General features: G+C 45.7%; 1 protein-coding gene across 2 annotated transcripts in view; it reads left to right on the forward strand.

Annotated features, from left to right (window-relative positions):
- Positions 1-13187: 13187 nt before the first annotated feature.
- Hic2 (HIC ZBTB transcriptional repressor 2) overlaps positions 13188-17459 on the forward strand; it is a 31027-nt gene continuing 26755 nt past the window's right edge. Inside the window, exon 1 of one of the 2 annotated variants that reach the window (XM_052740018.1) lies at positions 13188-13297. The gene's annotated coding sequence lies outside the window, so the exon portion shown is untranslated. Of the gene's footprint in view, positions 13298-13390; positions 15271-17459 lie in introns of those variants that run through there. The other variant, XM_052740020.1, reaches the window with a different exon arrangement.

Genomic DNA, 17459 nt, shown 5'->3' on the forward strand with positions numbered 1-17459 from the left:
TAAATTACACCTCCAGCCTCATTGCAATTGTTTTTCTAAAAAGCAAGCTCCGGTGGTGACACGCTCCTGTAGTCCTGGCTACACAGGGGGTAAACACTGTTTGGAGAATGGGCTGGGGAGGTGGTTGAGTGAGTGAGACAGCCTGATGTTTAAGCATGAGGACTTACCTGAGTTTGAATCCTTGGCACCCATGTAAACACACACAGATAATACATAAATAAAATTAACATCCCTCTAGATTTCTGTAATCTAAAAATGGAAACAAGAGTGCTGCATATCAAGGGGACATTGAAGTCACATAGGGAGACTCTGCCAATAAATAATAAAGTTTTTGTTTGTTTGTTTGGGGGGTGATTCAAGTCAGGGTTTATCTGTGTAGCCGGGCTGTCCTGGAACTTGCTCTGTAGACCAGACTGACCTTGACCTCAGAGACCTGCCTGCCTCTGATTGCTGAGTGCTGGCATGAGAGGTGTGTGCCACTACATCTGGCAAACACTCTTACCCATAGCAGTAAGAGGTCCCCATACAGCTGGAATTACAGGCAATTGAAAGCTTCTTGATAAGGTTGTTAGAATCTGAACCTAGGTACCCTCTTAACTGCTGAGCCTCCAAATATTCTTCTTTAAGAAAATTATTTATGGCCAGGCAGCTATGACTCAAACCTGTAATCCTAGCACTCAGGAGGTAGAGGCAGGCTAATCTCTGAGTTACAGGACAGCCATGGCTACACAGAGAAACCCTGTCTCAAACACAACAAAACAAAATTATTTATGGGGCTGGAGTGTTGGCTCAGTGTTAAGAGCATTGGCTGCTTTTCTTAGGACCCAGGTTCAATCCCCAGCACCCATATGACAGCCCACAACCACCTGCTACTCTAGTTCCAGGAGATCTGACATCTTTTGGCCTCTGTGGGCACCTGTACTCACTTGCATATACTCACACACAAACACATAATTAAAATAAATAGATCCTTTACATTTTGGTTGATGACACTCTATTTATTGGTGGTGTGCACATGCCCTGATTCAAGTGTGGATGTCAGAGAATAACCTCCTTTCAGGAGTCAGCTTGCTCTGCCTGCCCAGTGGGTCTTGTGGATAGAACTCAGGTCTTCCAGCTTTCAGCAAGAGCCTCTGCGTGTTGAGCCATCTTACCAGCCTCTAAATAAAGAAAACACAAAAGTAAGATTAAGGTTGTGAAGATAACTCAGTTGGTAAAGTGTTTGCAGAACAAGCCTGTGGACCTGGGTTTAAGCCTTAGAACCCAACAAAAAGAAGTTGGGTCAGGGATAAAGAAGCTTACATATATAAAAAATAAATAACTGAAATAGAATTTAAAAGATGAGATTTGGGACATAGCTCTGTGGTCTAGCATGTGTGAGGAAATAGGTTTGATTCCCCAGTAAAATAAATTAAACAAACAAACAAATAAATAAGTCCAGAGTGCTGACAAGCTCAGCTAACGTTCTAACAGGCAGCACTAAGTAGACTCAGTAAAAATAAACAGAGAACACGGGAAGGGTAATGGGCGGCATATTGGGATGCCTGGAGGATGATGGGGGAGGAAGGAGTTGGGGTGGATATGTTAAAGATACATATCTTATATTCATGAAACTGATAAGTAATAAATAAAAGATACTTTATTAAAAAATACCAACCCGGCCGGGCGGTGGTGGCGCACGCCTTTAATCCCAGCACTCGGGAGGCAGAGCCAGGTAGATCTCTGTGAGTTCGAGGCCAGCCTGGTCTCCAAAGCGAGTTCCAGGAAAGGCGCAAAGCTACACAGAGAAACCCTGTCTCGAAAAACCAAAAAAAAAAAAAAAAAAAAAAAAAACCAACCCATTTGTTGAATGAGTTCTCTGTTTTCCAAAGTAAGTTTCAGAACAGCTGGCACCATGTAGAAAGCCTGTCTCAAGGTGTAGAGCCTCTGTCTCAAGGCACTCAGAGAAACTGGTATGTAGTTTTCTTTCTTTCTTTCTTTCTTTCTTTCTTTCTTTCTTCCTTCCTTTCTTCCTTCCTTCCTTCCTTCCTTCCTTCCTTCCTTCCTTCCTTCCTTTCTTTCTTTCTTTCTTTCTTTCTTTCTTTCTTTCTTTCTTTCTTTCTTTCTCTGTCTCTCTGTCTCTCTCTCTCTCTTCCTCTCTTTCCTTTTTTTGCAATGCCTTACCTGGCTTGGGTATCACACTGATACTAGCATCACAGGATAAATTTGGTAGTGTTCTTTGATTTCTATTTTGTAGAACAAGTTTACAAGAATTGATATAAGATATTCCTTAAAAATTACGTAGAATTCAGCAGCAAATCCCTCTGGTTAGAGACTTTCTATTCAAGGAGAGACTTTAAAAAATTTAGAGCCTAGTTCCAGGACAATCAGGACTACACAGAGAAACCCTGTCTCAGAAAAACAAATTTTTTTTTCAGATTTATTTTATGTGTATGTTTTGCTGGAATGTATATCTGTGCACCACATGAGAAGAGGGAGCTGAAACTTGAGTTATGGATGACTGCCAGCTGCCATGTGCTTTTAACTGTTGATGTCTCTCCAGCCCCAGAGGAAGGCTTTTATTAACAGCTTCACTCTCATCACTTGTAATGGTCTGTTTACGTTGTTTATATCTTCAGGGCTTAATTTTGGTTAATTCAATTTATAATTTAATGTTGTGCAATTAGAAATTATTCCATTTCTTCTGTGTTACCCTGCTTTTCAGAGTTTATGTTTCCAGAGTAGTAGTTTCTAATCATGCTCTGAGTTTTATTGGATTCAGTAATAATGACAGCCTTTTGATCACTAATTTTATTAATTTGCACCTTCTCTCTCTTTTCTTTAGTTAGATTATCTAAGAGTTTGTCTATTCCCCCTCTCCTTTTTTTTTTTTTTTTTTTCCGTTTTTTAAGACAGGATTTTGCCGGGTGGTGGTGGCGGTGGCGGCGGCAGCAGCGCATGCCTTTAATCCCAGCACTTGGGAGGCAAAGCCAGGCAGATCTCTGTAAATTCGAGGCCAGCCTGGTCTATCTACAGAGCAAGTTCCAGGAAAGGCACAAAGCTACACAGAGAAACCCTGTCTTGAAAAAACCAAAAACCAAAAACAAAACAAAACAAAAAACCCAAACAAAGAAAGAAAGGCAAAGACAAATGGCCAATAACTATTTTATTCTGTGTCCAATATCCCTAGCTATCAGGCAAATGCAAATTAAAACTACTTGGAGATGATGTCTGGCCCTGGAAAGAACTGTTATCATCAAGAGCACTGACAAGGAATGTTGGAGAGGATATGGAGAGAGGTATCCTTATTCACTGCTGGTGGGGATGAAAATTAATACAGACATTGTGGAAATCAGTTGGGAATTTCTCAGAAAAAAATAAAAATAGACCTATCCTATGACCAGCTATATTACTCCTGGACATATACTTAGAGAACTCCATGACCTACCACAGAGACATATGCATGCACCCCTGCTTAGCTGAAAGTTTTCCTGTGTCCCACCCGGTCTGAAATTCGTCTACACCCCTGTTTATCAGTCCTTTTTTTCACTATGGAAAAGTATTAGGACCAACCTTGCTGTCCATCAACAGATAAATGGATGATGGAAATTTGGTATATATTTAAAAAAAGGAACATTATTCAGCTTTAAAGAAAAATAAAAATTTTTGTCCGGCGGTGTATGCCTTTAGTCCCAGCACTCAGGCACCAGAGGCAGGCAGATCTAAGTAAGTTTGAGACCAGCCTGGTCTACAGAGCAAGTTTCAGTACAGCCAGGATGACACAGAGAAACCCTGTCTTGAAAAACAAATGCCGAGCATGATGGTCACTAGTTACAAAAGGAAATAAAGCTAATGTTTTTCTAGTTCTAATCCTGTTAGGGGTTTTTTTGGTTTTGGTGGTGAATCAATTCATAAAATACGTTTGATAATGAAAGCGTAAGATTTATTTTTTTATTTTTTTATTTTTCGAGACAGGGTTTCTCTGTGTAGCTTTGCGCCTTTCCTGGATCTCGCTCTGTAGACCAGGCTGGCCTCGAACTCACACAGATCTGCCTGGCTCTGCCTCCCGAGTGCTGGGATTAAAGACGTGCGCCACCACCGCCCGGCTGAAAGTGTAGGATTTTAATGTGAAGCTTCACAATTTCTTTCTTTCTTTCTTTTTTTTTTTTTTTTTGGTTTTTTTGAGACAGGGTTTCTTTGTGTTGTTTTGGTGCCTGTCCTGGATCTTGCTCTGTAGACCAGGCTGGCCCCGAACTCACAGAAATCCACCTGGCTCTCCCCCCTGAGTGTTGGGATTAAAGGCATGCGCCACCACTGCCCGGCTCACAATTTCTTTTGTTTATTTCAGATAAGGTCTCACTATATAGCTCTGGTTGTCCTGGAACCAACTATGTAGACCAGGCTGGCCTCCAACTCACAGAGATCTACCTGCCTCTGCCTGGGATTAAAAGTATGTGCCACTACCCCCTAGCAATTTTTTAAAATTAACATGAATGTGTTACTTTTCCTGTTGCTGTGATAAAATATTGTGACACAAACAACTTTAGGGAAAAAGACTTTATTTGGGCACCACAGGAGGGATGTCACGGTGGCAGAAACACAGCATAGCTGGTCACATTACATCCAGTCAGGAGGCAGAGAGCAATGAGTGCTACCTAGTGTTAGCTTGCTTTCTCCTTCAACCCAGCAAACTATTAAGATGGTTTCCCATTATAACTAACCTGATCAGATAGTTCCTTTATAGGTATCACTTGTCTATCAGGTGGTTCTAGACCCTGTCAAGGTGAAAATCAATATAAAACATCACAATAAAGGACAATTTTTTGTTTGTTTGGTTTTTCATGACAGGGTTCCTCTGTGAAGCAGCTCTGGCTGTCCTGGAACTCACTTTGTAGAGCAGGCTGGCCTCGAACTCACAGAGATCTGCCTGCCTCTGCCTCCTAGGATTAAAGGCATGCACCATCACTGCCTGGCATTAATGACAATTTTTAAAAGATTTATTTATTTTGCTGGGCATGGGGGCACACACCTTTAATCCCAACACACACACACACACACACACACACACACACACACACACACACACACACAAGCAGTAATTAAAAGTCTTCCAATCAAAATGCCCAGGGCCAGAAGGATTCAACACAGAATTCTACTTGACCTTCAGAGAAGAGTGGATGTGAATAGTCCTCATTATTTCTGTAAAACAGGAACTGGAGGGACATTTACTATTTCTTTTTACAAAGGCACTATTACTCTGATACCTAAACCACACAAAGACCCAACAAAGAGAGAGAATTACACACCAATTTCCCTTATGAACATAGATGCAGTAATTCTCAATAAAATACTTGCAAACTGATTCCAAGAACACATAAAAAAGATAATCAACTTTGATCAAGTTGGTGTCATCCCAGAGATGCAAGGATGGTTAGACATATATAAGTCAATAAAAGTACCACACTGCACAAACAGACTGAAGGACAAAAACCACAGGGTCAGGCCAGGCAGTGGTGGCGCACGCCCTTAATCCCAGCACTTACTCAGGAGGCTGAGGCAGGCGGATCTCTGTGAGTTCCAGGCTATCCTGGTCTTCAAAGCAGTTCCAGGCAGTTACAACAGAGAAACGCTGCGTGCAAAACAAAGCAAAACAAAAACATATGATCTTCTCAGAAACAGAAAAGGCATTTGGCAAAATCTAACATCCTTTCATGATAAAAGTCATGGACAGACTATGGATATAAGGGACATAAGGCAAAAAACAAACAAACAAACAAAAACAAAACAAAGGCAGTTTACAGCAAGCCCACAGCCAATATCAACCTAAATGGAGAGAAATTCAAAGTATTTTCATTAAAATCAGGGACAAGACAAGGCTGTCTCCTCTCCTCACACATATTCAACATAGCACTTGAAGTCTTGGTTAGGGCAATAAGGTAACTGAAGGAGATCAAGGGTATACAAATAGGAAAGGAAGAAGTCAAAGAAATAAAAAATTATTTGCAGATGCTATGATTTAATACATTAAAGACCCTAAAACTCCACCAGGAAAATCCTGCAGTTGGTAAACACTTTTAGCAAAGTGACAGGATACAAAATTAACACACAAAAATCAGTCGCCTTTCTGTATACAAATGACAAACAGAGAAAGAAATCAGGGAAACAGCATCTTTCACAATAGCCTAAAAAAAAAATTGAAGATAACTCTAACCAAGCAGATGAAAAATTTGTATATCGTAGATTGTTGTTTGGCTCTTTGGGAGGCCAGCCATTCAGCTCCCAAATAAATCACACTCAGAGGCTTATTCTTAATTATGAATGCCCAGCCTTAACTTAGTTTAGTTTCTAGACAGCTTTTCTTAACTTAACCCCTCTATCTTTTACCTCTGGGCTTTTCCTTTTCTCTAACTTCTGTAAATCTTACTCTTACTCCATGGCTGACTGTGTAGCTGGATGGCTGGCTGTGTAGCTGGATGGCTGGCCCCTGGAGTCCTCCTCCTCTGGTTGCTAGATCTTTTATCCCCTCCCCGCGATTTTTTTTCCCTTCTATATATACTCTCTGCCTGCCAGCCCCACCTATCCTTTCTCCTGCCTCACTATTGGCTGTTCAGTTCTTTATTAGACCATCAGGTGTTTTACACAGGCACAGTAACACAGCTTCACAGAGTTAAACAAATGCAACACGTACAAAAGTAACACACCTTAAATTATTCTACTACAGCATAACCTGGCTGGAGAGATGGCTCAGCAGTTAAGAGCACTGGCTGCTCTTCCAGAGGACCTGGATTCAATTCCCAGCACCCACATGGCAGCTCACAACTGTCTGTAGCTCCAGTTCCAGAAGCTCTGACACCTTCACATAGACATACATGTAGGCAAAACACTAATGCACATAAAATTAAAATAAAATTAGAGTTAAAAAATGGCACAATAAAACCCTTAAGATGTTGAATAAAGAGATTGAAGAACACACTAGAAGGTGAGGATCTTTAATGCTCCTAGATCAGTGGGATTAATATTGCGAAAATGGCTACCCTAGGAAAGCAATCCACAGATTCAACTCAATCCCCATCCAAATTCTAACACAAATTTCAAGTAAATTGAATAAATAATTTTCAGTTTCATGCAAACACAAAAAATTCAGAATAGCTAAAACAATCACGAATAATAAAAAACTGCTGGAGGTATCACCATCTCAGATTTCAAGTTGTACTGCAGAATTATATATATCATGATATTGGCATAAAAACAGATATATTGATCAATGGAATTGAATTGAAGTCCTAGACAAAAGCCCACACATCTATGGACCCCTGATTTTGAACACAGAAGCCGAAAATCACACTAGAGAAAAGAGAGCATCTTCAACAAGACAAGTGGTGCTGGTCAGACTGGATGACTTCCTGTAGAAAAATGCAAGAATATTCTACATCCTGCACAAAACCCAGCTCTAAGGGAACCAAGGACCTCAACATAAGGCCAGATACAGTGAATCTGATAGAGGAGAAAGTAAGGGATCGTCTTGAACTCATGGGTGCAGCAGAGACTCTCTGAACAGAACACCAACAGCACAGACGCTAGAGTGACAGTTAAGGAATGAGACCTGGTGAGGCTGAAAAGCTTCTGTATGGTAAAGGACACCATCATTTGTTCAAAGCAGCAGGCTACAGAATGGGAAAAGATTTTTACCAACTCCACATCTTATATATAAAGAACTAAAAAAATTGAACATCAAGAAAATAACCAAGCCTGGTGTAGTGGCCCATGCCTTTAATCCTAGGACTCAGGAGGCAGAGGCAGGCAGGTCTCTGTGATTTTGAGGTCTACATAGAGAGTTCCAGGACAGCCAGAGCTACACAGAGAGACCTTGTCTCAAAAAAAGAAAGAATAGGCTTGAGAGATGGCTCAGTGGTTGAGAGCACTGGTTGCTCTTCTAGAGGACCAGGGTTCAATTCCAGTACCCACATGGCAGCTCACACCTGTCTGTAACTCCAGTTTTAGGGGACCTGACACCCATGGCAAAACACTAATGAGGAGTTGGGGATTTAGCTCAGTGGTAGAGCACTTGCCTAGCAAGCACAAAGCCCTGGGTTCGATTCTCAGCTCCAAAAAAACAAAACCAAAACCAAAAAACAAAAAACACCAATGAACATTAAAAAAAAAAAAGCCAGTGGTGGTGGCACACACCTTTAATCCCAGCACTTGGGAAGCAGAGACTGGTGGATCTCAGTGAGTTCGAAGCCAGCCTGATCTACAAAGTGAGTTTCAGGACAGTCAGGAATGTTACACAGAGAAATCCTTTCTTGAAAAACAACAAAACAAGAAAACAAAAAAGAGAAAGGAAGGAAGGCAGGAAGGAAGGAAGGAAGGAAGGAAGGAAGAAAGAAAGAAAGAAAGAAAGAAAGAAAGAAAGAAAGAAAGAAAGAAAGAAAGAAAGAAAGAAAGGGGAACAGAACTAAGTAGAGAGTTGTTGAAGCATAAACAGCTGAGAAACACTTGTAGAAAACCTCAACATCCTTATCCTTCAGGGAAATGCAAGTTAAAACTACTTTGAGATGTCATGTTACATGAGTAAGAATGGCCCAGATCAATAGTTTTATCAATAAAACTAATAAAAGAAATGGCAGCTCATGCTGTCGAGGCTGTGGGGAAAGGGAACACTCATCCCTTGTTGATGGGAATGCAGACTTGTACAGTCACCGTGGAAATCAGTGTGGTGAGTCCCCAGAAGATCTGGCTCTACCACTCTTAGGCTCTTCATCTTACTAGAGATGCTTACCCATGTTTACTGCTGCTCCATTCATAATAGTCCCAAACTGGAAACAGCCTAGATGTCCATCTACTGACGAATGGATAATTAAAATGTGGTATATTTACACAGTGGAAAATTATTCAACTCTTAAAAATTTTTTGAAACTCACAAGTAAATAGATAAGAGCTAGAAAACATTCTGAGTGAGATAACACAGACCCCAAAAGGCAAATGTGGTACCCTTTTTCTTATATGTGGATATTAGCTCTTTTGTTTGTTTGTTTTGTTTTGTTTTCTGAGACAGGGTTTCTCTGTGTAGCTTTGGAGCCTGTCCTGGATCTCACCCTGTAAACCAGGCTGACCTCAAACTCAGAGATCCACCTTCCTGTGCCTCCCAAGTGCTGGGATTAAAGGCCTGAGCCACCATCACCCAGTTTGTTTATTTTTTAAAGGGGGCAAGGCTGGTATGGTTAGAGGTGCACACCTTTAATTCCAGCACTCAGGAGGCAGATACAGGAAGAGCTCCGTGAATTTGAAACCAGCTTGGTCTACTTATCAAGTTCCAGGACAGTCAAGGTTACATGCGAGATCTTGTCTCAAAAAACGGGGGCTGGAGAGATAGTTCAGCGGTTAAGATCACTGACTGCTTTTCCAGAGGACCTGGGTTCAATTCCCAGCACCCACATGGCAGCTCACAATTGCCTGTAACTCCAGCTCCAGGGGATCTGACACCCTCACAGACATCCATGCAGGCAAAACACCAGTGCACATAAAATAAAAATAAAAAAGTCATTTAAAAACAGCAACGCCGGGCGGTGGTGGCGCGCTCCTTTAATCCCAGCACTCGGGAGGTAGAGCCAGGCGGATCTCTGTGAGTTCGAGGCCAGTCTGGGCTACCAAGTGAGTTCCAGGAAAGGCGCAAAGCTACACAGAGAAGCCCTGTCTTGAAAAATAAAACAAAACAAACAAACAAAACAACAACAACAACAACAAAAACCAGCTGGGTGGGCAGTGGTGGCGCACGCCTTTAATCCCAGCACTCTGGAGGCAGAGCCAGGCAGATCTCTGTGGGTTTGGGGCCAGCCTGGTCTACAGGGCGAGATCCAGGACAGGCACCAAAGCTACACAGAGAAATCCTGTCTCGAAACACACACACACACACACACACACACACACACACAAAGCAACAAACAAACAAACCCAAACAACACCCTTCCACCTGGGGGAAACAGCAACAAATGAGGGATGGTGGGTAGGAGCTGGAGCAGCTGGATGAAGGGAAAGCAGGATCAGAATATATTGGATAAAAAAAAGTTACAAAACGGCAAAAGGCTATAAAATAAACAAGGATGTGCTGATTGGAGGTACCTCAGGAAGCCAGGTAACCTAGCTACCCCAGGAGCAGGATCATACAGGAGTTCTGCTTTTCATTTTTATTAAGGTTTTTATTAGCATAGAGTAATTACATGTAATAATGAGTCTGTGGCATTGTCACACGTTTATATAGTGTATTTTGGTCACAACCCCCGCCCCATTGCCCTCTTGTCTCTTCCCATTTCCTCTTTTCCTCTGATCCCATTCCTTTCACCAATCTGTCTTGGTTCTACTTGATTTTTCCTGTTCTGTGACTTAGTAAATTTAATTACAGGGGCATAAGTGAACGCTTATTTAACGGGAGTCAGGGAGTCAGGGCAGCCTACCATGACTGAAGAAAATGCTCCTTCCCACAACCATCACCTAGAGAGAAGCAAGACCAGTTTTGTTGTTATTTTCAAAAAGTAGATCTCCTTTCTCTCTCTCTCTCTCTCTCTCTCTCTCTCCCTGTCTCTCTCTCTTCCAGAGAGAGTTTCTCTGTTCCTGGTTGTCCTGGAACTCTGTCTGTAGACTAGACTGATCTCCAACTCAGATACTGCCTCTGCCTCCTGAGTATTAGGATTAAAGGTGTGGACCACCACTGCCTGGCAAAAATCTAGATTTCTATGATGTGTCTGTGTGTAGGTATGTTCAAATGAGTGCAGATGCCCAAGTAGGCCAGATGAGGACATTGGATCCCATGGAGTTGGAGTTACCGACAGTTGTGAGCCATTTAACATGGATGCTGGGACCTGAACTCTGGTCCTCTGCAAAAGCAGTATGTATTCTTAACTGCTAAGCCATCTCTCCAGTCCCTTGTCTCAGAGTATTTTTTCTTAATTTATTTTTTTTTTTTTTTTTTTTTTTTTTTTTTTTTTTTTTTTTTCCGAGACAGGGTTTCTCTGTGTAGCTTTGCGCCTTTCCTGGAACTCACTTGGTAGCCCAGGCTGGCCTCGAACTCACAGATCTTAATTTATTTTATGTGCTTTGGTGTGAAGGTGTCAGATTCCCTGGAACTGGAGTCACAGACAGTTATGAGTGGCCATGTGGTTGCTGGAAATTGAACCCAGGTCCTCTGAAGAACAGTCAGTGCTCTTAAACACTGAACCATCTCTCCAGCCCCTTGTCTTATTTTGAGGAGACTGTATACTAATTTCCAGAGTGGTTGGCCTGATTTCAACTGAAAGGACCAAGCAGATGACATAACAGGCTGTCAGTCTTCTCTCAGAGATCAGGCCTCAGTTGCAGTTTCCTGAGACTTAAGCAAGCAGTTTCTGAGAGGGCCATGACAGTCCTTGCAGTAGCTCTCTTTCTGTATATACTCTGACGGCTCAAGGTTCAGTCAGTTGTTTACTGTCTGGGACCCCTCACCAACTTAGAGCTACGTGCATGGGTCAATATGAACGTGCGAGGCCAGCCAGCCCCGATGGCAGCTCAAGGACAAAGCCTGAGACTTGTCCAGGCCTGCCCCAAAATGGTAATTGTAACCCCCAACCAGTAAATTCAAAGGTTACATACTCTCACCCAATCATATGATGCCAAGGCTTGTATCACCCTCTTTGTGGTTTTTCCCTTTAAAAACCCCTCACCCTGAGAGCTCAGAGCTGTCCTCCTTCACCTGGCTAGCCAGTGTTGGATGCTGACCAAGTCCGGGTTTGCTTGTTATCAATAAACCCCTGTGTGTTTTGCATAGGATATCAGCTCTGTGGTAGTCTTGCTCAGGGGTCTGGAGATGTGGCCACAACACGACCAACAGAGTATAAGGTCCCTCCATCCTCACCAGCTTTTTTTTTTAAATTGATGATGACAGCCATTCTTTCTGACTGGTGTGAGATGAAATCTCAATGTCGATTTCTTTCTTTCTTTTTTTCTTTTTTTTTGTTTTTCGAGATAGGGTCTCTCTCTGTAGCTTTGGAGCCTGTCCTGGAACTCACTCTGTAGCCCAGGTTGGCCTCGAACTCACAGAGATCCACCTGCTTCTGCCTCCCGAGTGCTGGGATTAAAGGTGTGTGCCACCACCGCCCGGCGATGATAGCTGTTTTTAGCTATGTATTATTTGGGTGAACTAGGAATTAAGCTTGTACATGAGGACAGCATGGTTGCACAATTAGCCTCTGTGAAGGGTTATTGAATTGGGTTTCAATGTCGATTGGCCCTGGGTCACTACCTCCCTATAGAGCAGTTGTGGGCACTGGCTAGGACTTTTCTGACCTTAACAGTGGTGACTTCCTTTAGTAGAGAGAGGGCCATTCAATAGCACCCCCCCCCCCCAGAGACTCACTCCCTGTGAGCCCCCATACATTTAGATGGTTACAAGCCTTGGGTCTTACAGGCTGCCTTTTGACCCCCAGGACCTGCTGCGGTCACCGGAAGACTCTGGATAAGCAAAGGGTGTACAGGGACCTCGTGGCCATCTGAGCAAGCCGAGTCGACCTTCGTGGGTGTGGGCACAAGGACCCTAGGAGGCGTTTGCGGTTAGGACGCCTGGACTTCTTTCAAAATCAGAACCACGCAGGCCTTCCTGCATCCCAGACCGTGGAGCCAGCAGTCTTCGGGGACTAAACCTTGTAGACTGGGCTATTCTGCATAGTTGAAGACCAAGGGGCGCAAACAGATCGAAGAGGCGAAGCGCAGGCCACCTGACCCGGGTAGGTGGTGATGGTGCTGGGGGTTCTGAAGGGTCAGGGTCAGGCTCAAAACGGAGCATTCTTCCGTTTGGGGGCTAGGCATAGACATGTGATAGAGAACAGGGTCCCTGTTCCACAGGGTGTGCGGGGCAAGTATTTCGAGATGAGGTTGCCGTCGCCGCGTTCTGGCCCCTGGGTCGGATCCGGTCGGCGTCCGGGTTAGGGCTCCCAGGGCCTCCCGTGCGCCCCTCCCCCATTACGCTGTCCAGCCCTCGGGAGTCTCCGGCCCTCCCTGGACTCAGACCTCCCCTCGGCCCCGCCCAGTCCCAGGGCCCCGCCCCCACGAGGGTCCGCCCCCACGGCCCGCCCCGTTGCTCGCCCATTCAGATGTGGGTCAGGGGTGAGCGGGTGGAGCTGACGTCACAAGCTTCCAAGATGGCGCGGGGCGGGCGTCTGTGAGCGGCGCTCTGGGCGCGCTGGGCGGGGAGCCGAGCGGGGCCGGCGGCGGGCGGACAGGGCGGGCGCGTGCGGCGCAGGCCGGGCGCCGAAGACCAGGGGCCAGAACGCGGCGACGGCAGGCGCGTGAGGTAAGCGGCGTCCTCGAGTGAGGGGGGCGCGGGCCGGGCGCGCTCCCGGAGAGGGGGGCGTGGGCGCGCGTGGGACGAGGCGCGCGCACGGCCCCTAGTCCCGAACCGAGGCGCACGCGGGACCCCGGACGGCCGGGGCTTTGTGGCCCAGGTGCCCGGCGGGTTGCGGCCAGCATGGGACTCCGGGCACAAAGCCCCCAGGGCCGCGCCAGTCTTGGGGCGCGAGTCTGTGGTGCGGGGTCGACGGGGTAGCGGGCGCCGGCTCTTTGTGCCTTTTCATTAGCAATCTAATCCGAGCGGCGTCGGGCGAGCTGTGCTGCCTGACAGGCGGGCGGACTCCCATTATGCAAACGGCTGTGCGCCTGCGGCTGCCCCTGGCTGGAACGTTTGACGATTTCCAGAACTGCGCTTGTGTATGGTCTGCTGTCCTTTCCCTCTGAGTCCCCTTCCTGGCTTGGAGACTGGCCGTGGCAGGGACACGGACGGGCTTGGAGGGCCCGGCTCCGTGGCTGGGTGGGCTTTCTGCCCTGCCCCCAGACCTTTGCTGTAGGCAGCCGCCTGGCAGGAAGAGAGATGGGCTTGGGGGAGGGGGTCGGGTGGCAAGAGGAAGGGACTGGCCGTCTCAGGGAGTGAGCTGAGGGGCCCTAGCTTGTCATTCTCTGTTTATCTTCCAGAATGGTTCGTATGCACACAGGTCTGGGTGTGTGTGCTGGGAGAAATGCCTCTCCCAGGGGGGCACTGACTTAACGTACTTGGAGGATTGAGGCCAGATAATACTCCCAACAGCCCCACCCAGCACAGTTTTGGACTGCCTCGAGACGAGAGTCCAGTGCTGATCTCGGCTGGCCGGAGAGATTTAGAAGTTATTTACTTACGTCTTCTGCCTCCCTCTTCACAGTGTCTTTTCTAGTTATAATTGTCAGGCGCATTTGGAAAGCTGTGTTACAGGCCCCTCAACTCCCAAACAGCAGGAGGGGTGTAACACGGAGAGGCCACCCCCACTGACATATGTGGTAGTGGGGGAGGGGCGGTTCCTTGCCTATAGGAATCCTGTGGCTGTGGATTGTTTCTGGGGCTTGTTAGCTATGTCTTTTGCTCCTAGGGCAGGGAGATCGGGCAGGTAGTGGAGGGGTTCACCTTCTAGGCTGAGCTTGGGATTTCCCGTCTGGGACACAGGATGGAGAGGTGGAGCCAAATCCTAGAGGGATGCCGAATTTATTATTGCTTCTGATTCTTCCTGGCCTTGCCTCTCCCCTGTTCTTATCTGCCTGTATCTGGAATCCGTGGCTTTCAAACAGACATTTTTAGGATTGTAGGCTCTGTGACCACTTTGTAGTTCTGGTTCAAGGAGAAAAAGTGTGCTGGGTGGAGCAGAGCTTCTGGAGTGGTCTGAAATAAAGCAGATGGGCCAGCCTGGTCTCTAGAGACAAATGTGTGGCAGCAGAGTCCTTCAGACTAGGGTTTTTGCAGGAAGTCATGTTGCCTGCAGGTGATCTTTCTGCCCTGTGCAGCTAAGGTTCTAATGAAAACCTACAAGCTTTTTCCGGAAAAGCTGAGAAGAGTCTTTGCATTTGCCTACCTGCTTGCAGTGAGTGGGGTCAGTGCTATTTGCTCAGCTTTCTGCTTGGCTCCTGGCTTTCTACAGGGTAGGTGTAAGGTGTTGGAGAGTGCTTGTTGACCAGCTTCTGGATGTTTGAAGCTGCTGTGTGCCCAGAATCCCTTCCTGCTGTGTTTTCCTGCCAGTTGTTGGGACTTGTATATTAGTCACTGAGCTTTTATGAGCAATTCCTGAAAAGAAAAATCTTCTCTGATTGACGGCTTCACATAGAGGAAAAAGCAGCTCGAGGGAGCCCTGCCTTGACTTAAAGGAGAGCCAAAGTGATTTGCTGTAATTGCTGGAAGGAGGAGATGAGGTGCAGGCGGACAGAGGTGATGTATTCCATTCTGCTACGGAGTGCCTGCTCTGAGGACAGGTAGGCAGGATGCCTTCCTCACTTCCTGGTCTTGGCCAATAGCCTAGCCTCTTCCACAAGCTGCAATCCTAGATTAATCCTCACATAGTGTTTTCTTTCCACAGATCAGATTTCTCATTTTGTTAATAAGCACAGCCTCTGATCCACTTGAAGTCAGCTGTTGTGGACAGAGAGCAACAGGGTTTTGCATTATTGAGCTGCAGGGAATGCTGTACAATCTTCCTATGAGTCTTTATTGCCTATCAAGGTCAGGCTTGAGGGGGTGGGGTTAGGACATGAAATACCCTTTTCCTTTTAACTGGAGTTGGAGTTTGTTAAGAGATGTTATTATTTTATTCATTTCCCCCGTATGTATACTCTTACTCCACCATATGGGTCCTGGGGATCAAAGTTAAGTCAGAAGGCTAGTCAGCAAGCACTTTAACCCACTGAGCCATCTCTCTGACCCAAGAAATTATTGTTTTGAGAGAGAGAGAGTCTCACTATGTAGACCAAGCTTGCCTAGAACCCAGAGATTTACCTGCCTCTGCCTCCAGAGTGCTGGGATTAATGACATGTGCCACTATGACCATTTTTTTTAAATAAAAAACAAAGGGTTGAAAAGCTGGGCAGTGGTGGCACACCTGAAGAGGCAGAGGTGGGCAGATCTTTGTGGGTTCAAGGCCAGCCTGGTCTACAAAGTGAGTTCCAGGACAGCCAGGGATGCAGAAAGTAACCATGTCTCGAAAAACAAACAAAAAAAACCCCCCAAAACCAACAAACAAGCCCAATAAACCCAAAGGATTGGAGAGATGAGTGCTGCTCTTTCAGAGGACCCAGGTGGCTCACAACCACCTATATAACCTCAGTTTCAGGGAACGTGGCATGGGCCTCCAAAGACACTAAACACTAATGAGTTCCTTGCACATAAAGTTAAAGCAACAACAAAAACATGGAAACAAGGTCTTTATAGCACAAACTGGCCTGGAAGTCACAGATATCCATCTGCTTCTCCTGTAAATTTTTTCTTTCCCGAAACTCACTAGGTAGATCAGGAATTCAGAGATTCACCTGCCTCCAAATCCTGAGTGCTGGGATTAAAAGTTTGTGACAGTGAACTGAACTTCTGAGAAATTTTAATGCAGAATTAAACCCTAGGATTAAGAGAAAGACAGACACCGGGTGGTGGTGTCGCATGCCTTTAATCCCAGCACAAGAGGGCAGAGCCAGGCATATCTCTGAGTTCAAGGCCAGCCTGGTCTACAGAGCGAGATCCAGGACAGGCACCAAAACTACACAGAGAAACCCTGTCTCGAAAAAGACATTCAGGAAGAAAGTAAGACACTCGTGAATGTGAGCTTCTTCGAGCCAAAAGATGATACCCTTTTGATCAGAAGCTCCTGAAAAGGGCCTGTTTTTGGAAACTTAGAGGAGTGAGAAGGAATAAAGTTCAGTTTACCTAGGGGATTCATGTCTCTGCTCTTTTTAGTTGGTCTGTTGACCTTGAGGTGTCAGTTTCGCCCATCCCTGCTCTTGTGCACTGGGATTGAAGGCTGCTGCCTCCTGAGCCTGATCACTAGGAGGGCGTGGGCTAGAAGGAAGTGCTGCTTCTTTGAAGAGGCTCCTTGGAGCCTGGCTAAGCAGGGCATCTGCAGGTCAGTTTGGGGGTGGTGGTGACTGGACTTGCTTAGAAGGTCTCAGTGTGCCTGGTTCTGCAGTTCACGCTGCTGCATGCAACCTTGGGTAGTGATGACTCTCCTCTTACCACCCCATGTCTAAGATAGAGACAGCTTGAATGTCCACTTGTGATTATAAGAGGGTTGGCCCCAGGCACAGTGTGGCGTGGCAGACATAGTGGGAGGAGCCATTTGTAGACTGAAGGAGGGCTCTGGATGCCATGCTAGGGTTTTGTTTTGTTTTGTGTTTTCATGACAGGGTCTCTCAGTGTAATAACCTTGGCTATCTTGGAACTCACAGAGATCCACCTACCGCTTCCTCCCGAGTGCTGGGATTAAAGTGTGGGCTACCACAGCCTACATCATGCTAGGTTCTTATTGGCAGAGCCCAGGGATTTTATTTTTTCTTTTGCATTTGTTGTGTGTGTTTGCCACTGTGGGAGCTGTTGATGCTATCCTTCCACTTTGTGCGTCCCAGAGATTGAACTTAAATTGTCAGGCTGGGCAGCGGGCTCCTTTACCTGTCTTGCTAGC

The sequence above is a fragment of the Peromyscus californicus genome, unplaced genomic scaffold, assembly GCF_007827085.1.
Source record: "Peromyscus californicus insignis strain IS unplaced genomic scaffold, ASM782708v3 Scaffold_16__1_contigs__length_79575227, whole genome shotgun sequence".
NCBI lineage: Eukaryota > Metazoa > Chordata > Mammalia > Rodentia > Cricetidae > Peromyscus > Peromyscus californicus.